Consider the following 23,860-nt stretch of genomic DNA (forward strand, 5'->3'; position numbering starts at 1 on the left):
TTTATCCCCCCATCTCCTTTTTTTTTTTTTTTTTTTTCCTTTCGTTGTCCTCCGTGACACTTTCTTGTTCAGGGCTGGGAGCGACCACGCCGCGTCCGTCCCACGGAGGGGCATTTCTGCCGTGTCCGTGACAGCGGGGGCAGTGCCGCTGCCGGTGCCGGGCAGGTCACGGCCCGGGTGCCTGCTCCCGCGCGGGCGAGAAAAAAAAAATAGGGCCAGAACAATATGGGGGAAAAATAGGAGGGAAAAATAGGTAAAAAAAATAGGAGGTGGGGGGAAATAGGGGGAAAAATATAGAGGGGGGAAAAAATGGGGAAAGAAAAAAAAAATCCTCGCCCATATTTCCTCGAGCGAGGGGAAACTGGGAGTTTCGGCGGGGACGGCGGCGCTTCCCGAGGTCCCGCTCCGCGCGCGGGCACAGGGCACGGCCGCGGGGGGGGCGGCCCAGGACAGCTGCCGGGATGCTCCCGCGGTACCGGAGGCCGGGCGGGCGCGGGTGCCCGCGGTGCTGTGCCGGGTCACATCGCCCCGGCGGGAGGGAAGGCGCACGGCGGCTAATGGGCTCTCAATAATTCATAACAGCCCGGCCCGCTCGTAATGCGGCTCCCCGCGCTCGCCAATTACTTGTCATTAAACGCCTGTCGCCGGCGCGGGGAGGGGGGACGCGAGCGGGAAGGGCCCGGCCCGCGGATCCCGAGCATCCCCCGGGGGCCGCGCTGGCCGCGGCCCGGCCCAGGCGGGGCAGAGCGGCTCAGCTCCCGCCGCTCCCGGTGACCGGGCCCTGCGCCGTGACCCCCGGGGGACACCGCCTGTCTGCCCGCCACTCCCGGCTAGTTTTTCCCTCTTCTCGCAGCCGAGCATCCACAGCTTCCTCAAGTCCGTCCCCCCCCCCCCCGACTCCCCCGGCTAACGGCGGGGCAAAGCGCTGGGCTCCGTTTCGGCCGCTAATTCCCACCAAACCGAACTTTATTTTTCGGGGGGACGGCTGGATTCAGTGGGATGAACTAGGGGCGGCTGCGGGCAGCGGGGGGGCAGCGCGGTCTGGGCACCTCAGCCGCCGGCCCGAGCCCCCACACCAGCCCCGATCCCCCTGCTCGCCTGCCCGCAGTTATATATATTTTTTTCCCTGACTTCCCATCCGCGTGAAGGGGGGGCGGGGGGAAGGCACTTTTAATTGTTCGGGCCTCTAATGACATGCAGCGATCGCTCAAAAGACATCAAAGCACAAAGAAGGTGGCACAGCCAACAGTGGGTACCACGTCGGGCAAAGGGGGGTTCACTGCCCCCCCCAGCTGCCTCCTCCCCGGGATAACGGCGGTGCGGGCCACCGGCCCTGCCCGCCTCGCCGCCAGGGCTGTAGGCAAAAGTGCATTTAGCGATGATCTTAAAAAAAAAAAAACCAACAAAAAAAACCAACAAAAAAAACCCAACAAAAAAAACCCAACAAAAAACCAACACCGGACAACTCGGGGGTGAGATGAGTCTAATTATTGCTGGTTCTAAAAAGAGCTGGAACACCCAAGTAGGGCTTAACTCGTCTCCTGGGAAACTGATGGAGACCTATTTTACAAGCTGTAATTCTGCTTTAGACTATTGCAGGCTAAAGGCAGTTCACACTATCCTCTTTCTTCTAGAAATAGTCCTAATCCTATATTTCGGCCGGGCAAAGTCCGCTTCTGCTCCGCACTAGATTAATCCAGAAACCACATAAAACCAGGTAGGGAAGAGGATGGAAAAGGGGAGGAGGAAAAAATCGTTCGAAGTTTGTTACCTCTGCCCTGCCTAACCTTCAAAAGAGTAAATATTAAAGGATGATGCAGAGCCCGCCGGCTCCTTATGTGCGGGACAGTTTGGTGGCCAGCGGCGCTGGAGCCGGGGCGCCGGGGCCGGCGGGGGCGGGGGGGCATCGGGGGTGTATTTTTCCGCTCCCTCGCTGCGGTCGTTCTCCCAGGCTCGGGCTCCCACGGCGGCGAGCGGAATATTTATCCTTTCCCGACGGAGCCGGGGACGGCGGGGTGGACAGCTGGGGGAAAAGGGGAATTTGGTAGGTAGTTATGTTTATTGGGGGGCGGGGGGGGGGGGGGAAACCACAACACCTTAAAAAGAAACCAAGCCAAACCAAGCCAAAAAAATCCAAAATAAAACAACAACAAAACAAAATAGAAAGAAAGTAAGAGAAGGAAAGAAGGAAAGAAGGAAAGAAAGAAAGAAGGAAAGAAAAAAAGGAAGGAAGGAAGGAAGGAAAGCGGAGAAAGAGAGAGAGGGAAAAAAAAAAAAGAAAAAGCAAGCAAGGAAGGAAGGAAGAAAAGGAAAAAAAAAACCAACAAACGAGTCCGCTCACAGCCCCGGCCGGGCAGCACCATCAGGGGGTTTTTCCCAATTATTCTTTTAGGAGCACTCGTGTCCAGGGCTCGGGCTGTGTCCGGGCACAAGCTCCGCTCTAAACGACGGGGACAGGTTTTTGGTGGTTTTTTTGCCGGTCGGAGGGGCTTGACCCGCCACCCTGCCGTGCACCTGAGCAGCCAAGGGAGCAGGAGGGTACGGGGGGAGATGCCCGGGCAGAGCCGGGGGTGTGAATCGGGTCCGTGAGGACGGGAAAATCGGCAGCGAGCCCGGGACGGTTTTTTGGATGGGTGAACGGATGAGGAGATGGAGGAATGGAGGGAGGCATGCAGGGATCCACGAAGGGAGGAAAGGAGGGATGGGGCGAGGGATGCAGGGATCCACGAAGGGAGAGAGTGGTGGATGGAGGGATGGTTAAAGGGATGAATGTAGGGAGGGAGGGAAGGAGTGATGGAGGGATGGATGCAGGGATCGATATAGGGGTGGATGGAGTGACGGAGTGGTGGATGGAGGGATGGATGCAGAGATCCATGGAGGGAGGGAGTGATGGATGGAGGGATGGACGCAGGGATCGATTGGTGGATGGATGGACAGAGGGAGGGAGGAATGGATAGAGGGATGGATGGACGGATGTCTGGTGTAACGGTGGGATGGATGGCATGGCGGGCAGCGGTTCGTCCCGCCGCTGCTGCCCGCAGGGCCTGGCCCCCCAGCCCGCAGGGCGCCGGGGGGCGCGGGCACCCTGGCGGGGACCGGGCGGGCCGGGAGCCGGCGGGAGATCGCGGGGCTGCGCGGCCGGGCGGCGGCGGGGGCAGCCGGGGGGGGCCCGGCAGCGGCGGCTCCGCCGGGCCGTTATGTTTGCAGGTGCAGCCGGGCGTGAAATTGCATGTTAAAAAAAAAAAAAAAAAAAAAAAAAAAAAAAGAGAAAGTTGGTTGTTTTTTTTTTTTTAAATCCCCGCAAATGACGCGGAGGCGGCTCCGCGGGGGCAGTGGCTGGAGCGGGGCTGTGGAGGGGGCGACTGGTCCACCCCCACCGCCACCCGCGGGGTTTGCGCTTTGCACACGCGTGTGCGCTGGTGTGCGGGGCACGGTCGCTCCCGCCGCGCCGGTGCGCCCCGAGCTGGGGCCGGCAGCTCCCGCCGGGCCCCCGCCGCCGCCCCGCGCTCCCCGTTCCTGCCCGCCTTGCACTGCAGTGCCCTGTCTTCCCTTCCCTTTCTTTCCCTTTCTTCCCTCTTTTCCCCACTTTCTTTTCCTTTCTTTCCTTTTCTTTTAATTTATTTCCCCCTTTCCCCCCATTTATTTTCCTTACTTCTCGTTTCTTCCCCCTTTTCAGTTTCTTTCTCTTTCCCCCATTCTTTCCATTTTTTTCAGTTTCTTCCCCTTTCCCCCCTTTCTTCCTCTTCTTTCCCTTTCCTTCATTTCCCCCCTTTCTTCCCCTTTCCCCCCTTGCTTTCCCCTTTTCCCATTTCCCCCTTTTCTTTCCTTTTCCTCTAATTCTTCCCCTTTTCCCCCTTTCTTCCCCCCCCTTCTTTCCCTTCCCACCCCCCCCCCCCCCCCCCCCGACACTCACAGCTCACCCCTCCTCGGAGCCCACAGCCCCTTCCACTCTATCCAGTTCCCCCCAGCCACAGAGCCCCTTGCCAGGCACAGAGCAGCCGGGTAAGGCTGTGGGCAGCCCTGCTGCCACAAGGATGGGCACTGAGTGAGGACCACAGCAGTGGGTCCCCCCTGCTGCTCCCTGACCTACCAGGGGCTGGGTTTTTTTTTTACAAACCACAGGGGCAGAAAAGCCCCCAGCATAACTTGCTGCAGGCAGCACGGGCTTCTGCCACCAGATCCTGGCTGCTGGGGGATTTCTACCTGTCCCGACCGTCTGCCACTGCCAGCACCATCTGAGTAGGGCCAGAGCAAGGTGCTCGCCCCTGGCTGGGCAAGGAGTGGCTTTCTACAGGTTTTTGACTCACACAAGCAGTAAAAAGAATGAGCCTCGTCCCTCTGCAGCAGGAAAATAGCTACAAAGCGCCAACAGCACGGAGAAGTGTAAATGTGGTGATTTTACTTCCCACCTGGTACCAAAGGCATCAATATTGAAGGATTCTGGAGACCTTGAAATGCTTTGCTTGTCACCAACAGCCTTCTGCATGCAGCAGGGCGGCCGCGCAGTGCTCCGCCGGCTGCCGGCACTTACCTTCCCCTTCGCTCTCCTGTATTTATTTTAATAACGGCACAAGGGATCAGTGTCAGGGGTAGCTGGGGCAAACTTCTGGGCTTCGTGGAGCGTGTTGCTGCCATGTGTGCATCCCTTATTAAAGCCACAGATTCCCATCTCCGATTGCCTCTTTGTGTCTGTACTTGTATGTGATACCTGTGTCACGCTCCAGTAGTTCCTGACAGGAATGGGGGGAAGCGTTATCCTGGCCTAGAGGAAGCTTAAGAAAGTGCTTTGCCAGGATGGATCCTTTCAGGCTTCAAGGAAGTGGGAAAAAATAATCGTAACAGCACCTTGAGAAAGTTGAGGAGTTAATTAATGGAGCTCTTTGAGGGATGCACATTGGTGCTATGCTGAGGGGGAGCTCAGAAAGGGTTTTGGAGAGGAGAACGAACTCTGACAGCCAAAAATGCTCCCAAAGTGATGAGCAAACTGCTTCCGATGCCAAAGCTTTCCTACCATGCCCTACTTTGGAGATCCCCCCCTTTCCTCTGCGCCACGTAACCATTGCACATGGCAGGGATGTTTCTATCCCCAGTGGCAAGGAAATGGGTGTCCCACAGGAAGGGATGGATGTGCAGAAGCGTGAACCTGTTTGCTTTGTCGTAGGTTTGCAGCGGCGTAGCTGCCCTACTGCCCTGCGTGGGGCTGTGCATCACTCCCAAGCTGATGGCCTGGGAGATGGGGGGGACAAACACGATGGCCCTGGCGGGGGAGGCGGGGGGGGGGGGGGGGCAGAAGGTGAGTTTTGTTTCAAAAGGGGTTGCCAGCGCTTTCTGTCACCCCTGGGTCCAATCTGAGACATCATTAGCAAACTAATAAAATAGCTGCAGATGTTGAGTCAACGGCAGAACATGTTTCTCTAGAGCATCCTGAAAAACTCTTTGGTTGGAAAGTCATCAGCCTGCCCCTGGTTTTCCCTTTGTTTCATCTCCTTTCCTACCTGCCTCCCCCCCACCATCGCTTCCTTCCTGTCTAGATTTTTAGGGGGAGAAGAAGGAAAAAGGCTGGAAAGGGCCTTTTGCATAAGGAAAGGCAAAAATCTGATGCCTGACCTGGAGAAATGCCCATGTCCAAGCCCACAGCACAGCTGTCAGAGCCAGGAGACGTGTAGAGGCCCTCAAAGAAATAAAATCAGTGGGAGGCAGGTGCTTCCCTGCCTGTCGGCTGGAGCGGGGCTGCATAGTGCTTTCCCTTGGCATGAGGATGCTAGGAGGAGGAATACATCAACCAGGGTGACAGGCTCTGCCGCTGCAGAAGCAGGGACGGGGGTTCCGCAGAAATAAGAACACCCCGTGCTCGGGGTGTGTGTGTGTGTGTGTATCTGCTGAAGTGCCTCTTAACCTTTTCTGTATCCTGTTACTAGAGGGGAAAAAAAGACCACGAGGAGTTCCTGCTTCTTCACCTAAAGGAAAAAAAAGGGGGGGGGGAAGGAAAAAAAAAAAGAGAGGATGCTATTAGCCAGCTCTCCCAAGACTTTGGGATCCATGAAATCAGCAAAAAGCCACATGCCAGCCAGGCCCTGGGAAAGGGAGAGGGGGAGAGAAGGCACCCAAGCTGTGGCAACAGGACAGGGCACTTGATCCAGGCTCCTGGGGCTCTGGGCTGTGACATTGCCAGGGCAGGTATTTTAGCTGCTGTTAACACAGCAGCTGCTGGTTCCACTGGGGGTGTTGAGGCTGCTTGAGCAAAATCTGTACCCATTGATGCATTTTTACAAAATTGGGAGCATTTTCCTCTACTGTGCTATGTCCTCTGCTCCCACACCCCAAAAATGTTACTCCAGTTTACACATTAACCCAATTCAGTACACCTGATCCCTCACCTGATAGCAATATCCTTCGCTTGATGAAAAGGGATATTTTGGGTCAGGAATGGCTCCTGCTGGGGTGAGGTAAGGATAAGTCATCTTAGGAGTGGCTGATGTTTGCAGGCAAGACCATGGAGAATGAGCAAAGGGCTGGGATGCTGTAGGGTTTGGGATGCAGTGGGGTTTGGACGGCTGCAAGGTTTGTGATGCAGCAGGATTTGAGTGAGGTCTGGCAGTGTTTTGGAATGCTGCAGGGTTTGTGATGCAGCAGGGTTTTGGGATGCAGTGGGATTTGAAATGCTGCAGCATTTGGGATGTGACAGAACTTGGGATGTGACAAGATTTGGAGTGCTGCAGGGTTTGGAATGCAGCAGGGTTTGGGATGCAGAAGGTCCTGAGATGCCAAAATGCCCTGAGGTTTCAGGGCTTCCTGCAGGGTGCAGGGGATCTGTCCCTGCTGTGCTGCCTCTGTAGCCTTACTTTCACTCTGTTCCACCCCGCAAGCATGTCTGGGCTCTGCCCAGAGGTCCAGCCTGCAGTGAGGATGCTCCAGGGCTCTGCTGCCTGGGAGCTGGAGAGGGATAGGAGGTGGGTCCGTGCTACAGCAGGGAGCAAAGAGAAAGCCAGCATATTTTTCCTGAGTTACTTATTAACCACTGTTCATTTGACAGGATCAATATTTCAAGCAAGGGAGTAAACACTTAAGAAGCACCACTCTGCTTTGCTCTCTTTTCCTTTGCAAAATGATTTATTTTCTAAAATGCATCTGCCTAGAAAGGAGGCAGCGCCTGAAGCCCGGTGGCTTTTATCTGCGGGATATGCAAAGCACATTTATTTCGTCTTTTATCTCTCATATTGCATGTTGATCCCATACATATAGATTGATTTTGTTCAGGTAGATAATGAAAAGTCAAGTGGAAAATTTACACAAAGGCACTCAGGATCTCGACTTTCTATTGGTATATAAATTGGTTTATTACTTCATTCCCTTAAACAGGGACTTTCACACTGGGGAACACTTTAAAATATATCATGTTTAAACACAAAACCATTTACCTTTCATGTGTTTTTTTTCCATCAGTAATTTCCTCGCCACTTTTGTTAATTACCAAAGATATTTGTGTTTAAACAAGGGTTCGCTCCTTCTCCATCCCTCCAGCAATTCATCTTCCTCCTCTCCTTCCCGTTGCCCGAAAAGTCCTAACGGGAGATTTCCAAGCCGCCAGCCGTGCCCACTGCACCGACATGTTGAGTGCTGGGGATGACAATGCCTTGGGAGCTTTTATTAATTCCCTATAAGCGGCTTTCATTTCGCCACCCTCGCCTGGCGTCAGGCGCGCCGCCGAGGCGGTGAATAGAGGGCACAGTATGTGAGAGCACAGCTTGGAACAAAAAAACCCCAAAACCCACAACTAAAAACCCCACCAAAAAAACCTAGAGGAAACATTATTAATAAACATCTTCTGGACATTTGGTGGTTGGTATAGGCTGCTCCAGCTTAAAGCAATTAATTCAGGATACTGACATAAACTCTCCAGCTCTTTGACAGCTTGGAGCTGAAATAAAAATGCTAGTTCTCCAGGGAAAAGGAGAGGATAGTTGGCTCTTTTCTGGACTGTTTGCTTATAGGCCCAGAGAGCAATCTTCCTCGCAGAATGAAATGCAAGGACACAAACAATGTACCAGGGAGAGAATAGGAGATGGGAATGAACAGTTTGAACTATTTGCTCAGCAGAAGGGCAGCCACAATGCTCGGCCAATGGCTTTCCCATGCATCAACCCGGCTTCTTAGCCCCTTTTGTTGTTCAGCCTCTTCCTCCGGCCAGATAAGAGCACAGCTGCGGTGTCGAGGCTAAGTCAGGCCTTCTACTTATCCACCCAAATCTCGCCTCGCCTCTACTGTATTTCCCCCGGCGAAACGCCCTCTCCCTGTATCAGAGATGCGTTTGCCCCCAGGGCCGCTTGCCAACGCTCAGGGGTAATTCCCCCCCCTCCCCTCCCTCACAGCTTGCTTTTGCTTCTTGGAGGATGGGTAGGAAACCCTCTTTGGGCACTCGCTGTTGCCACTATGTCCCCCTTGTCCCTCGCTCAGGTCTCCTTTCTCCTGGCGAGGGACACGGGGCTGCGTGGCTGGGAGCCCCGGGTAGGCACCGGCGGTGCAGCCTGGCACACATCGCCTGAGTGCGCCCCGGCCGCCCACCCCTCCGCACACACCCATAATCGCACCCACCGTTGGAGCACGCTGCCCTCGCTGCACAAGTGCTGTGCTCCAAATGATAGAGGACATGGCCACGGCGGGCTGGCGGCGCAGGGCTGCCAGATGCGGCGTTTCAGCCTTCCCCAAGGCACGACCAGCCCGGAGTGTTTTACTGGCATCGTCCTTGCAGGACAGTGGTGGGATCTACCTCCCGCGCCCTGGGTGGAAGCGATGGCAATTGCTGACGGCAATATCCTTGCAGGGGCAGGTCCTGCTGCTGCATTAGGCAGCCGCCTCCATTCCCCTTCCCTCCCTGCGCCCAGTGTCCCTGAAGATCACCCTCCCTCCTCTAATCCACCCAGGCCACGACTTGTTTTGCTTTAAGGATGTCATTGCTGATCGGGCAGGCAAATGCTGTAATTAAAAATAAATACGTAGCAAGGTCGGACGCTAAGGCGCAGGCTGGTCTTACTCTCTGAGCTAAGCGCTGATGCCGATGGGGATGCTTTGCTATTTTTACTCTTTGTCCTACCCCAGGCTGTTGGTTTTGGGAGCCGGGCTGCACTGCGTGGTTCTGTTGTAATAAGGTTTATTTAGCTTGAAAGGGTTTTACGAGGTGAAAAGGCAAAATGCTGAGGACTAAAGAAAATGCCTGGCTGGCTGAGATCACATTCAGCGTTTGTAGTCACAGAGCACACCTGCAGGAAGCACCAAGTTTAAACACTGCTTCTGTCACAAAAATCTGAGAAACCGACAGGACTTTTTTTTTGTTGGTTTTTTTTTTTTTTTCTTTTTTTCCCTTTTTCCCCTTCTTCCCTGGTGGGTGGTCAGGAGGATGGGCTGAAAAGCAGGAGGGCTCCCATTGTCTCTATGCTGCCTTAAGAGCTGACCCCACGTGTCCCTGAAGTCGCCGAGCACCTGGCTGTCCCCTGCGCCCAGGGATGCTGCATCTAAGGGGACCACCTGGCTGTCCCCTGTGCCTGGGGATGCTGCACCTAGGGGACAGACACCCCTCAAGCAATCGAGAGTGGCCCAGAGGTGTCTGGCTGTGCAGTCCCTCAAGAAAAGAGTTTTTATGACTTCACAGCAGCAGGATTTTTATGCCCAACTGGTATCTTGTCTCCCCTCATGGCTGGGGTCCTCTTTTATTTACTTGTATTCATATTTCAGAGAACTTCTCAGGTGGGAAGGGATCCATAAGGATCACCGGGTCCAATTTGATTGCCATTTTGAAGGCACAGTGCGGAAGAAAAGCTGACGCTGGTGTTCATTTTAGGGGTCCCAGGCTCTGCCGTTTCACCAGCAGCTCCAGCCTCATACCTGACAGCTCTGGAGCATCCCCTCAGGTCCCTAAAATGGTACAAACCTGCCCAAACCGAGCCCTGCAGGCAGCCAAAGCAGAGCAATCCCAGTGGCTCAGCCTGGCAGCAGCTCTGCCCCTGTGAGACCTGCCGGCATCTCGCCCACCTCGGGCATCGATCTGCTCCTGGCCCAGATGGGTTAATTAATGAGACATTAAAGAGGCGGAATGACACTTCCCACCACTCACTTACGGTGCTAATTTCCAAACCACTCCGCCATAGACAAAGAGAAAGTGCGGTTAGTGCAGAGTAATTTGCGCTGTGTTCCTGGCGAATGAATTTAGGGGAGCAAATATAGTTATGCAGAATTTAAATTAAAGTTGACACTAATGTAAATACAGCAATGCAACTGCATGTTTAAGAAATATGATGAGGCTACGGTTTTAATCAGGTCCCTTTAACTCAGGTGGCATTTTAAATCCTTGCCATTTAAATTGGATAAAATCCATAAGCTGGGAGAAGGAGCGTCAGAGGGAAAGTCGGTGGGCTCGGCTGCGGAGCATGGCCCAGCTCTGCCCCAGCTCCTTCCCAAGGGTTGCCCTGGGCGCAGGAGGGGTACCTGGGCTCAAGGGACAGTCCTGCAGCTCTTGGAGGGAAGATCCACTGACCTCCTCACCCGGAGAGGGATGGGGAGAGCATCCCCATGACCTGCTGGAGACTTTCCAACCTGGCTAAAGCCCAGCTCCAAAACTCAGCAGCTCTCCGACCCTCCTATATCCATTGCATTGACATTTCATGGGAGCACAGGCACTCCCCACCCGCATCCATGTAATCTCAAATATGACATAAACCCAGCAATCCAATCCCAGAGCATCTTTATTTGTTGCCCCATGGTGCAGCCGAAATTTTTTTGGGGGAAGGGGTGTCTGTCAAAGTCTGCAAAATTTCCCTGCTGCTTTTGAAGGCTCTGTTTCCAGCCTAAATCATAGACCTGGGGCTTTGGGGGGTTGGGAAAAAAAATACTAAAAAAGCAAAGCAAAGAGGAAAGAATGAGCCTGCCTCACCTACTTCAAAGCGGGGTGATCCTGGGTGGGAGCATGGGTGCTACTCAATAACAATAGGCATTAACTGCAACAGGGCCCAAGCCGCTTAACAGGAGCTCTGTAACCTGGCAAGACCCAGAGTCGTTTCTGTTACAGTTACCAGAACAATATATTTGGCAATTGAATTCTTCTGTCTTTTTTTTTTTTTTTTTTTCTTTTCCAAAGTGAATATAATGCCCCTGGCAGGAGCACGCTACCAGCACGGCTCTGCCACAGGTTTCTCTGCCACAAGATCAGGTCCCTTGGCGCGAGGCACCACCTCTGCCACTGCCTGTACAGTGCCAGGGCTCGCTCGCCTGGACCCCGGGCAGCTGCTGGGACCCGGCCCCCACAGACCCTCACCCAGCGCTGGGGATGGGCTTTGCCACGGCAGGGTGGAGCGGCGCTGGGGCACGCCGCTTCTTTCCCTGGGTCACCTTGCTCCTGGAGGGCTTGTCCCTGGGGCTGCTGCAGCACCTGCAAATGCGATGGGTGGGAACTGGTGGGAGAAGCACACTGTGATGAAGACGATGTACCGAGAGAGCATTGAGCGTCCTTGGCATCCAGCTGTCCCGTGCATCCTGCTCCAGATGGTGCTGGGACAGGGCTAGAGCGAGCACATCTCTCTTCGCCTCCACCCATTTTCCCCAGGAAGCGCGCCTGGGGTGAAAGGTAGAGAAGATGGGTGTGAAAAGACCCTTGTCAGATATTTCCTCTTTTTTTTGTTGTTGCAGTTGTGCTGGTGTTAACCAAGCCACAGATGCTTCACGCAGCGATGGTACGAGATGAGCTGGCCAGCCCAGAGCAGTGGCCTCGATGTGTGTCCATACACCTGCACGGAGCTCGGTTAAGCTTCATTCTCCTATTCCCTACTATAAATTGAAGCCTGTAGCTGTGAAGGGGAAGCAGCCTCTGCTGCAGCTGAGCTGGGTCAGAGCTCCTCATCACCTGGCCCCTTGCACCCAGGGGCCACAGGTACCGGCTGTTCCAGAGGAGCCAAATAAATCCCCCTGACAAAATGCAAGCAAAGTTAAGTTTATGTCCATATTGAGGGACCTTTGCTCCAGTACCAAGATAATAGTAGTAGCAATAATAACAATAACAATACAATGATGACGTTGATGATAATAATGATGAAATAACAACCACAACAATAGCAATAATTATAATATCAACTGACAACTTTTTGGGGGAAATAATTTTTTTCTTGATATTTTTGGACAGACTACATTTCATTACTGGGGTGCCTGAGCTGGAGGCACTGCTGGGCTCGTGTACCGTTTAGGCACCCAGGATCTGGCCCGGGGGGCAGGGGGGTGCAGAAGGGATAGCTGGGGGAGTCTGAATGGGTCACGCATCTCCCCTGTGCATTACCGTGCGATGCAGGAAATTCCCAGCACTGCGCATGACTGGACTCGTGTTATCCCAGGTAGGTCCTGCCTGGCAGGGATGCCTCCCACAAGACATCTCTGGCTTCTGGCCCTGTCCCAGCCTTCCGAATTCTGCCTGCCTGCTTGCCTGCTGCCTCAGGCAGAACTCACTGGCCTGGCCCTGCAAAGAATTTCATATTCCTGTAGCTGTCCTAATCCCCCGGTGTGACTCAGGATTGTTAAAATGCCTAAGAGAGTAATAAAAAGTGTTATAATGTCATTAATTTCGCCCCCTAGATATCCCGGCTGCCCTGCTACAGAAAAAAAGAGATATTGCAAACGTCCAATCTGGTGAAAAACACCGAGAAGGATTCAAAGGAGGGGGAAAACTCCTCCAGAAAGTGAGGGGAAAAACCTGGGGAGCATCTCAGGCGGTGGGTGATGCACTCCTGCTCTCTGGGGGAGGCAGGGGGGTGCCAGGTAGGGGGATTTTACCCTGCGACCATCCCCCAGCCTCTTGCCTGCACACAGATGCCTATGTCCACAACTCCCCCCCAAGGACTTAATGAGCTTCCAGACAGCTATTGTCTTGACAAATCTGATTGAAACCAGCCAAGGAGTTCAAGGGTTAGGAGGGGAGGGATGCACAGACAGGGCGACACCAGAAACCCTGTCTGGGTGGAAATCGAAATAAATGGGGCTCTTACATAGGTGCGAGCTGCAGAGACCTTTGGAGCAATGATAATTGATGCTGAAGAGCACCCGAGTGGCCCTGACACACTGTTCTTTAGTGTTTAATTTCTGGTGGGTGACGTGGGGAAGCAAGAAGCAGAGAAGCTGATGAAGAAGCAGAGAAGTTGATGTGATCTGCCCTGATTTTGCTGTCCAAGCCCTCCCTGGGTACAGCCAGCGAGCGCTTTCGCTTGCAGGACTGACGGGGAAGTAAGAAAGTGGTTGTACAGTGATTTTAGTTTGCAAAGCCAGTTTTGGTCCCACCTTTTTTTCCAGCTTTTAGGGAGAATTGCTTCCATGGTCTGGATGGGCCCCAGGGTCAAAGGTGCAGTAGCTGCCCTGGGAGGATGAACAGCCCTTATCAAGAGGCTGGGGCAAAGTCCAAATTGCTCAACACATTTTGGGCACTCCTTGGACTTTGCCAAATGCATTTGGAAGGGGGAAGGTGAAGCAGAGGGCATCACTGCTACCCCCAAATTGCTTCTGCTGTGAAAACTAGGGAGCCCCTGGGCCAGCAAAGCCTGCTCTGCTCCTCTCTGGCCAGCCACACTGGGTGGGTTGATTTTTTTTTTTTTACATCTTGAGACCGTCAGGAATGTTTTCCATGCACGAGCGTAGTGCATTCAAAATCCCGAACCCACCTTCATCTCAGCAAGACCAACAAAGATAAGAAATAGCGTCTAAGTTGGCTGAAATTAGCAACTGCATCTGCCACACAATGCCCCGGCTGCCATTAGCTGTGACCGGGGAATGGCACTAGCAAAGTATGCTGGCAATGTTTAACAAACCATCCGTCTTTTACCTGGTCCTACTCAACAGAAACCTTTGTTTGAACCACGGGCCTATTCAGTCATGCTGCTGTCTGCTTATCAGAAAGATTAATTTCCTAGGTATCACTATATTAATTTTAAAACCAGCCTTTATTATTCCCAGTCCTCCAGTGGGGTGGCGGGAGGGTGAGGAAGCATTTCTGCTGCTGCTGGTGACGCTGGGCTCCATGCTTGCCCGTACCAGCGTGACTCATCCCCGTTGTCTGCACCCATGCTAAAAACCCAACGCAGAGCGGTAAATCCCGACTCCCTCCAACTCCACAGATGCCCACGTTCTCATCGGCCTTTTTTTGTGGGGGGAGGCTGCACGGCCTGTGTCACCTCCCGCATCACCCCAGCACGACGGCTCATGGCCAGGATCCCATGGCAGAAGCATCCCAGTACAGCCCCCGTGGGTGTTCAAAGAGTGAGGGGGCATGATACCAGCCCTACCATGTGGAGGGGTGCGGGCAGCGAGCCGGGCGAAGGCGGCTGTCGGGAAGGCGGTCACGGCGGGGGGCTGAGCCCCGAATTCCTGGCAGAGTGCTGTGCACACACGTCTTATCTTGCCTGGCCGTGTTTGCGCAGCAAGGAGCCAGCCACCCTGGCGGGGAGGGAGGACGGCCAGCACCCACAGGAGTCCCCCAGCTCTGGTCCCTTCCATCCCTGTGTGCCAAGGCAGGTCTCTAAGCTATTTTGTGTGCTGCTTCAGGCTTTTTAACAAGATGCTGGTGTCCTGGGGCTAACCACCCTTGACGGACCTGCTCTCTGTGACTTGCCTCATCTTAGCTATTGTTCAGGATGGTCATTCATACTGCCGGTCACAACCATACCCTGTGGCACTGAGATCCACCCAAGCACCCGGTGAAAAAAACCCAAAAGATCATCCTGTCTATTTCAAAACCGGTACTTGTTTTATTTGCTCTGCTCATTTCTCATGACAGGGGAGTGGTAGGTCACAAGCATCACCTAGAGATGCCCCAGCACTCCCACACCACCTCTGCATCCTCTTGAGCCTGTGAAACATCCCCTTGGAAAGGGGTCTGCCATGAAAATGTTTGTGCTGCATGTAAAGATGACCGATGCCTGCCTGCAAGTGAGCCAAGCCCTTTCTTCCTAGACCCAGTGGCGTGAAGGAGAGGGGATGCAGCGGGTCTGGATGCCCTTGCAGGTGGGTGAGAATAAGCCCAGGGTGCTGCAGGATGGTGGGGGCAGCTGTGACTGCGTGACCTTCCATTACTGAAGCCCCCTGATTTCGGCAATGTCAGATACATCCCCTCCAAGTGCAGAAAGGAGCTTAAAAAGCTTTATTTGAGCAAAACCTGGGCATTCCTGCAGCACATTTGTGCTGCTCGTCCTCTCCTCTCTCTTGGCTATAATGAGCGTCATGGGAAATGTCCAGCTCCTTATTAATAATAGAAGATAGGAAAGCAAACACGCCTGGCCCACTGACCCAGGCAGATGTACCTGCTGTACCTCATCTGAGCACGTGGCTCCTTCTGGCCTGCTTTGCCATGGGGGCAAAGATGCTTTTCTTCCCCAGTAATTGAGCTGGAGGGTGCCTGGGACTTACCTGCACACACGATGAGTTGCAGCAGCCACTGCCCGGCCACCCCTGCCCTCTTGAAGCAGCCCCTGTAATTGCATATTTACCCATCGGAGGCTCTCATTATCTCATTATCATGAGAGGTTAACCGAGTAGCTCTGGGTCACCGAGAAGGTCACTAACAATGCTAGGAAGGGTTCAGATTCATTCATTGGCTCGGCATCCTTTTGGTGCTGAGGGACTGATCCTCAGGATGCTGTGGACACGTCCCTGCCCGAGCTTGGCAGGACAGCCCCTCTCCCTTGCGTGCCCCTGCCTTGCTCTGGCAGGTTGGATGCAGCCTGCTGTGCATGGGCGAGCAGGGGGGCAGGGGAACATCCTCCCATCCCTTCTCTTTGCGCCCCAAACTTGCAGGAAAGAGCCATGCAAACAGCGGGAAGACGGCACCCGAGCCCCCAGCTTCATGAACCAGGCTTTTCGTTCCTGCAGTCAAAACCAAAGCAGCTAACAGGGGGTGACAGGGCTTTTCCATGCGGCACGCCATCGACAGGCAGCGCTGCCCGGTCTGCCCACAGCCTGCTCCCCGGGTGTTTGCATTGCTTCAGCTATTATCCGCCCTCGCGAGGAAATGCAGGGACTAATAAATAGCCCGTCAGCACCGAGCGCGAGACTTGAGCTTGGGAAGAGCACCTAGAAAGACAAGGATTTCCACCCTGCAGCAGGAGAAGCGGCCCCTTCCCCTTCCCCTGCCTAAGCTAACTCTTCTGCTATGTCAAATAACAGGCAGGCGGAAACCCTGCCTACACTGGCAAGGGACAGAGGCTTCCCTGTTTGGATTCGAGATGGGGATTTCTGTAGCTGAAAGTACCTTTGTTATTTTTCCAGGAAAGCTTCCTTTTTGGCTGGCTTCACCTCTGCATAGGATGCACACGGCAAATTGACTGCAGCGATGAAGAAGGAAAAATATTTAAACAAGCAATTATGAATGAGCTTTGGTTGCTAACTCGGAGACCAGTTTCCTACGTCTGTGTTAAAATGTAAGTGATTTACCCTAGAAGTCCAATCGCAGCCTCAGGAGTTCATTAAGAACGCCTCTTAGATTAGAGCTTTGTGGCCAGAGAGGACCATAATTAGTCTGCTGTGCTCATTAATCACTTCTGCTACTAGAAAGCTGTGCTCTGCTTCCAGTGTGGGTATGCCTGGGAGCAGGTCCTGCCGACTGGTTCCCATTTATCTTCTCCCCACCAGATTAAAGAGCTTTTTAGCACCCCGGATTTTCTCCCTGGGGGACTCATCCTACACCACAGTTCAGTCATTCCTCAATGTTTCTGAGCAGCTTGATGGCCAGCCCTGGTCCCTGCCTGCAACGCACATCGGCTTCTCATTCCAGCCTTGCGTTAACCTCATGGCTGTGCCCTGCAGCTCTGCATCTGCAGCTGGAAGGCATAGCCAGCTCCAAGCTAAGGCTCACAGAGAGCAGTGAGACTTTCTCCCCTAGCTCTCTGGAAGCTTTAACTGGGAGCAGAGCACGCTGCATCACCTCCACAACCCAGCAAAGCAAGAGCTGCAAATCAAACGCCACTGCCAGCTTTGGGCAGGAGGATGTGGAGAGCGACAGGCTGGCTGGGCAGAGCTCCAGAGGCCCCTTCCCACCTCCACAGTGCTGGAATTTTGGAGAAGGGAGTGCAAACACTGGTGCAGCCCTCCTCTTGGCCAGTCCCGGAGAGCCCCACCCTACAAAGAGGGACCAGGAGTCCTCACCCACCTGGGATGCAGCAGCAGTAGCTGGTGCCTTCGTGGTGGCTCCAAGGTGGGGAGATGTTCCTGTGAGTAGCAGCAAGTGCCGGGTTCTGGTTTTGCCCTCTGGGGCAGGGGTCTCTACCCTGCCTGGTGTGGTCTGGTGCCTGGGTGCTTCCTATGGCCTGAATTTGTTTTCAAAAAGTTTACATTGCTGTTTTTAAAAGTTAAAAGGAAAGGAGTAAAGAAGCACAAGTCATTAAGGGGACTGATCCTGACCTCGTGTGACGCGCAGGTTGGGGGCGCAGGAGCTGTGGCTCTGAGCGTGTTAAACCTCACGGCTGTTGCCCACAGCACTGGGCTGTGACGTGAGCGCGCAGGCATTTCGCAGGGACAGGAGTGCCCTCTGAGGTCTGCCCTCATGGCTGTGTGCAGGAGTGGTTTCCTTGCCTCCGAGGGATATGAGCTGGCTCTTAAGCTACGCAGGAGTATTTTAAGTTGCATTCTTTGGTTTAGCTGTTCTGTTAGACCTTTGTTGCAAAAAAAGCTGTACCTACTTGGATGTTTCAAAAGGCAAAGTGGAGATCAAAGCTTTCGGTGGCCTTGGCGCTGCAATATTTACCCAGTCTTGAGGGAATCTGGCTGCGGGCTGGGGTGCTGGCTCTGAATTTGAGACATGTTCCCGTGTGCATGACACAAACTGTGGCACACGGGCTCTCACGCCAGGGGTACTTCAGAATGAAGTATGTCTATTGATGCTATAGGTACCTGTGTTTAGAAAGGGACTGGTTATGTTTACAGGGACTATTGCATGCAAAATCTCCCCTGTCCCTCAGCTTTTGGGGTCTCTAGGTGTGAGGATGAGTGTTTGGGGAAAAATATTACTGCACGTATCCTGTCCTTCTCAGCTTCTCTAGATATCTATTTACTACTGAAAGGCCAGGTGTGGACCATCTGCTCCTCTGGCCTGACCAGACCAGGTGATGCTTATGTTCTTAGGTACATTTTTCCCTCACCTAAGCCCACAAGTGCCCCCCTGAGCTCAGTGCTACAGGCAACACCTGCATCACCTGCAGAATTGATGGTGCAGGTGCCTCATCACATGCACTGCTTCACCCCATGAGGCACTAGAGACCTAAGCCAGTACTGGGGTTCTCTCTGAATATTGGTGACCTTGGCAACTTCTCCAGACACAGCTCAGTCCATAGGAAGCCTGTGGTACCAAGGCTTCCAGGCTCCTTCAATGTCCTTGGGAACTTTATCTCTGTGAGTCACCATTCGCTGGCCTTTACAAATCTATGGCATTTAAAGGAGTTTCCTCCTTGATATGGGAAAAAAAACCAAACCCAAGTGGCATGAGGAGCTGGTGACCTGGCCCCACATTCCTCTGGTGGCTTTGGGGTGTGCCAAGTCCACAAGGAACATGGTGGCAGGGCTCCTTGGGCCAAAAAACTGCTTGGGTAGAAACTTCTGAGCTGCCTTGCACCTCCTGGGTGCAGCTCCTGTGTCCCCTCTTGCCAGGAGGATGGTTTGCAAGCCCTGGTTGCCCCTTCAACAGTTCAGCTACAGGCATCCCAGGGTGAGAAGCACATAAATCCATGGAGCAAAAGGAGGAACCCACTGTATTTTTTCCAACGCACCCCATCCAGCCTCCATAGGCAGCCCTCTGAGACCAAGAGGGATGCAGGTTGCATGTCTCAGCAGCAGGGGACCAAAAAGCTATAAAGAATCATTTAATTGCTTGTTAGATTTGGCATTTCATGTGCTTCCTAGCTGCAGGGGTCCTAGAGGAAAACCTCACTTGCATGAAGTCCTTAAAGGTACTTGAGTGTCTGAACCTGGAAATAACTGTGGAGCGAAAAGGGGCTGTGGCTGAGCAAGGGCTTTTTCTGCCTGCCCATGTTTAAATGCAATATGAAATGCCCCCTTGCATGCTGCTGCAGTTAATAGGAAGCATTTGTTCCTTCAGTGGCCATCGCACGGGTGGCTGTCAGCTACAGAATCAGTAAGGCACTGGGAGTGAAAGCTTTCCAGCTGGGAGCATGGCTGGGGAGGGGGCGCTGTCAACTGGATTTCCATATCTGGGTGGTGTGAATGGAGGGACAAAGCACTGAGAAGACCCTTGGCACCATCCTCCCTCCATCACTGCGTGGTTTTGGCAGGCTCTGCTGTCGGGGCAGATGAGCAAAGCGTACTGTCAGGGTTTGACGGAGTCAAGGGAAAAGTTCGAGCACCTTGAAGTTTGACTGTGATTCTCATTTAAGTTGGCACAAATCACCTTCCTCCAGCAGCTTTATGGGGGCTGGGGGACCCGCATGTCCTTTGCATGGCAGAATGGGCGTTTCCATTCAAAACGGGCACAAACAAATGTGTTTTACTTGCTAAGTCGGAGAAAGAAGAACTGGCCACTGGTGCCTTTATTGCTGTGCCCAGGAAGGGAGACTGTTCGCTCTCCTCTAAACCACATCTGTAAGAGGTCAGGTCCTAAACCCCACGCCCTCCTTCCCCCAACACCTGGAAGAATCTGGCCCTTGGCAAACAATTTGGAAAAATAAATGCAGTGCAGAAAATAGTCAAGGCCCTTGGTGACACTGGGGCGGGGGGAGGAGAGGAGCGAGGCAGTCTGCATTCCTCCCCATCCATACATTATTTGCGGGGGATTATTTGCTCAACCCCAAAGCGCACGCACACACACAAATTGACAGCTGCTAAGAAATACAAAGCGCTGTATTCAGATGACCAATATGGAGCATATGAGCTGCCTGCTCGGGGCTGGCTGACGTCTCAACTGTGCTAGCTCTGGATTTTATCCCAAAGGAAGGATGAAAGAGCCCGAGGCTGGAGCAGAGGAAGCTGCACTCTTGCTGGTGTAAAATCGCAGGCAGTCTTCTGCGTATGGACTTGGACCTGCTGGGAGTGCAACCCAGCTGGAAAAGGTTATATATACATGCAGGGGTGTACACGCACACAGGAGCATAGGCAGAGGAGTCGAGGGCAGGTGAAGGGAAATCTGCAGCCGGCGAGCGGGCGGTGGAACAGGGAGGCGTGAGCCAGGCTGTTCATTAGTACCTGGCTATGGCTGCCGCTGACCTGATGGCAAATATGAAATATCAAAGCGCTTGTCAGCACTCCTGAATGGGACAAAGAAAAGGCGCATTAATGATTAACTCTGCTAAAAGCTCAGGCTTTTTTATTCCCATGGCGCTTGGACTATCTCGCTGCCATGTGACATGCTTGGGCCATTTTCTAGCAGATTGGGGAAAGCTAGTGAGCAAACACAGGTGCTTTCGAGTCAGCAGCGCTGTCAGGGACAACCACAAACAACACCAGCTATGCCTGCCTAAATTAGCTCCTGTGTTTGCCTCCATTTTTCCTTCCTGGAGATTTTACTTTCTAAGTCCAGTGCCTTTCGCTCCTGTCTTCAACTATTCACACGCAGCGTTAAAAGAGAGAGAGACAGAGAAAAGAAAAGAGAAGAAAAGGGAAAAAACACAGAAAGGCTCTTCTTTGAACCCGCAACGCTGCATGGGGACTGAATGCAAAAGACCCAAGTAAACTAATTAAAACTACTCAGGTCTTTAACTGCAAAAACAAAACGCATTTATTGTGCTCAAGTGGAATTATTTTAGTGATCCTCAGCAAACACAAAGTCCTGCAAACATGCACGGGGTGCTGTGACCGTGGTTTCTAATCAGCCTGGAGCAGCGTGGCACTGAGGGGGAGAAGGGAAGGGCTCTGGGCTGGGCAGCCGCCGGGCACGAGGGTGGCTTGGGGGGTTTTTGCCATCACTTGCTGGGACTTACACCTTGGACTGTGTGTGTGACCTCCCCGGTGCCGCTGTTCAGAGTGAAGGTCCCTCTAGTGGTATTATTTGTTTTAATTTATTCCTTCCATAGTGCAAATCAGACAGACTTTCTTTTCCTGTTCAAATATTTATATATGTGTGTTATTGCACTATGCTTGGACTCCTTGCAATCACAGCGGGGCAATAAAGAACAGACTATCAGCGTGTGATGATAAAGGTACATTGAGTAAACAGCAGAAAATGAAATAAAGTTGTAAAAAAGAAGGCCTGGGATGGTATAAATGTCTACAAATAATCACTGTATCAGCCTGCCCGATATTCAGGCAATTAACAACAACAGGGGTGAAATTGTACCCAAGCTGTGCTATTGAATTTAAATGCTGCCTCCTCTTCAGGCCCGTGAAGGAGAAGTGAAGAGTCCTGCCTTTCCAAAGGAGGGATTTGCAGCCTTTCAGGGGCCGGGTAATCCGGATGGCAGCCCCCATGGGCTCTTCCAGCTAACGGCAGGAGAGGGGCTGCAATAATCCACACTGCTGTAGACCCCTGAGGGCTTCAGCTTTAGGGCACTGCCAGAGGCGGTGGGTGATAAGAAGGTTGGCCATGCAATGCCAAGGCTGGTGGTGCAGCTGGAGCTCCTGCAGTTTTATCATTGTGGAGAAAAGCCTGATCCTCCTGCAAAATGGGATGACTCCCCCAAAGGGAGGAGGATCCAAACCTGCAATGTCCAAGAGTTTTCTTTGGGCCTGCGCTGAGCCTTTGCTGCAGCCATGCGTTGAGCCCGGCAAGGTCCCTGTGCCAGTAAGCACCTGGGAGACCAGTCGCAGCCTCTGGCAAGTGTTGGGTAACTTGGTGGTGGCAGCATCCATTGCCTTGGATCAAGTGACTTAAGTATAAAGTGGATTAAAGTTGTATAAGCAAAAAGTTACTGTGGGTTGGCTACCGGCTGGCATCGTCAGGGGGCTGCAGCGGAGCAGCCCTGTGCCCACAAACCTGCCCTTGCGATGGCATCACAGGGCAAACATTTGATGGCACTGAGCGAGAAGGCAGCTCAGGCAGAAGGTGGATTTCTGTGAGCAGTGAAAAAGGCAGGAGTTTGAAACCAGTGTCCAGATTTTGTACCAAGGACAATGATTGCAGATGCAGCATAGTTCACTTAGGGGGGAAATTAAAGTCTGTGTATTTAGTGAGATTATGCTTGAACTGGTACCAATTTATTTTGCCAAATTGAGCTGCAGCCAATTTCTCTCCCATGCGATGGTGGATAAATATCATTAAATAGGGAAAGATGAAGGCAGTTGATGCCCTTGCATTAGCAGGAACTAACATTGTATGCTCGAGAATGAAAGGACAAAATTTGGGAGATTTGGATGCAAATCATCCAAATGAGACAAATTAAGCATGAGGGGCCAAGGGAGAATGGGATCCAGGAAGCATGATGCTGGGAAGAGTGAGAAACTGCTCAGGCGGCGTTTGCTGAAGGAGTTGGGGATGGTGACATGGAGGCTGGGGAAGCTCTGACCTGCACACATGGTGTCATCCCCTTCGAGATACCCCATATCTTGGAGTGTATTAAAGCTGGGGTGCTGGGGGCACGTCCCACCTCTGGACACTGGAAACCCACCCTGGGGAGCCCGATGCCATCCGTGATGGGGTCTTCTGCCAACACCTTTGCCCTGCAAGCCTGCCCAACCTGGAAGCTGAGCTAGGGCTTCGCATGGCTGTTGAAAGAGAAACTTAAAAAGCGATTTTCTTCTCAAAGCAAAGCTTTTGCTGTTGGAACTTTGTTTTCCAGCAAAAAAGAATCAACAGGAGTGGTTTGTTGTAACTTCTGGCTTTTGAGTTTTTTTGCATATTTTTTGAAGACCTAAATATTCTGTAGTTTGGGAGATTTTATTGTTTCTAATGAGATTGTGGATGCTTGCTAGAAAGAGCCATGTCTGGCATTTTATGAATTACAGTAAGGTTTTTCAGATTGATGTTAGAATTCATAGAAATGGATTTCACAAGTAGTATTGCACCGGGGGGGGGAACCCCAAACGCTTCCTTTACCCGCTACAGACTTACTTCCACCAGTGTCAGGGAATGCCCCCTTATTTCTGAGTTTGGAGAGGCCAAAAATAAATCTTTGGTTTACCATCTGTAGCAGATGCACAGGTAGAGTTTAACCCTTCCTTTGCCTCCTCTCTAAGCTGAATAGTTGCAGTTGCTGATTATTTTTTTTTCTAGATAGAAATTTCTTCCTATCTGTTTTTATTCCTCATTATTCCAGCAGCGATTAAACTGGTTTTGGTGGCTATCTTTTGAATACACACTCCTCCACCTGTCCCTGTGCAGTGTACCACAAGCAGCCTGCTTGCTGCAGACCTCACCTTACCGTTGCCCACGCTGCAGCTCACGGCGATGCACGCTGCTGGTGCTGAATGCGGCAGCAATGCATCTTTCGGCACACAGAAATGTGCCTATCCACTCGCTTCCTTTGCTTTTCTGCCAAGCAAGTAATCCGTGACGTGGCTTGATTCTCATACTGCCATGACCTCCCTTGTGTGTGATTTTGACAGAGCTGGGTGTCATGTTCTCTTCCCTCTGCAAATCCTCCGTGCCATCAGGCGGGTTCTGGAAGTCTCACTAGATCTCCCTTTGATCCCCTGCGTTTGGTTTACCGGAAGGGAAAAGCTTCCTAGCAGAGAAAAGCTTGGGTCTGGGGCGTGCTGGACCCCTCTAGCCCAGGGTCATCATTGGATCTTGAGTAAAACCATTTTTGTGGCTCTTTCTCAAGAAAGTTTGCAGGTCAATACTTCCCAGCATCATGCAAAGATGATGCAGATCCAAATCTTCCTTCTTGTAGAACAGTTGCTGACGTACTTGTAAATATCACAGCTCTCTCCTGGGGTCCCCGCGACTACGGACCCTCCGAGCGGG

The 23,860-nt window shown here is 52.7% G+C and overlaps 1 long non-coding RNA gene across 3 annotated transcripts in view; it reads left to right on the forward strand.

Annotated features, from left to right (window-relative positions):
• The window catches only part of LOC130157716 (uncharacterized), a 53,746-nt gene that overhangs the window by 738 nt on the left and 29,148 nt on the right, over positions 1 to 23,860 (forward strand). For all 3 annotated transcript variants that reach the window (XR_008824982.1, XR_008824983.1, XR_008824984.1), the window contains exons 2-3: positions 11,677 to 15,024; positions 16,285 to 16,436. This is a non-coding gene — a long non-coding RNA (uncharacterized LOC130157716). The remainder of the gene's footprint in view (positions 1 to 11,676; positions 15,025 to 16,284; positions 16,437 to 23,860) is intronic.

This window comes from Falco biarmicus, chromosome 12 (genome assembly GCF_023638135.1).
Source record: "Falco biarmicus isolate bFalBia1 chromosome 12, bFalBia1.pri, whole genome shotgun sequence".
Taxonomy (NCBI): domain Eukaryota; kingdom Metazoa; phylum Chordata; class Aves; order Falconiformes; family Falconidae; genus Falco; species Falco biarmicus.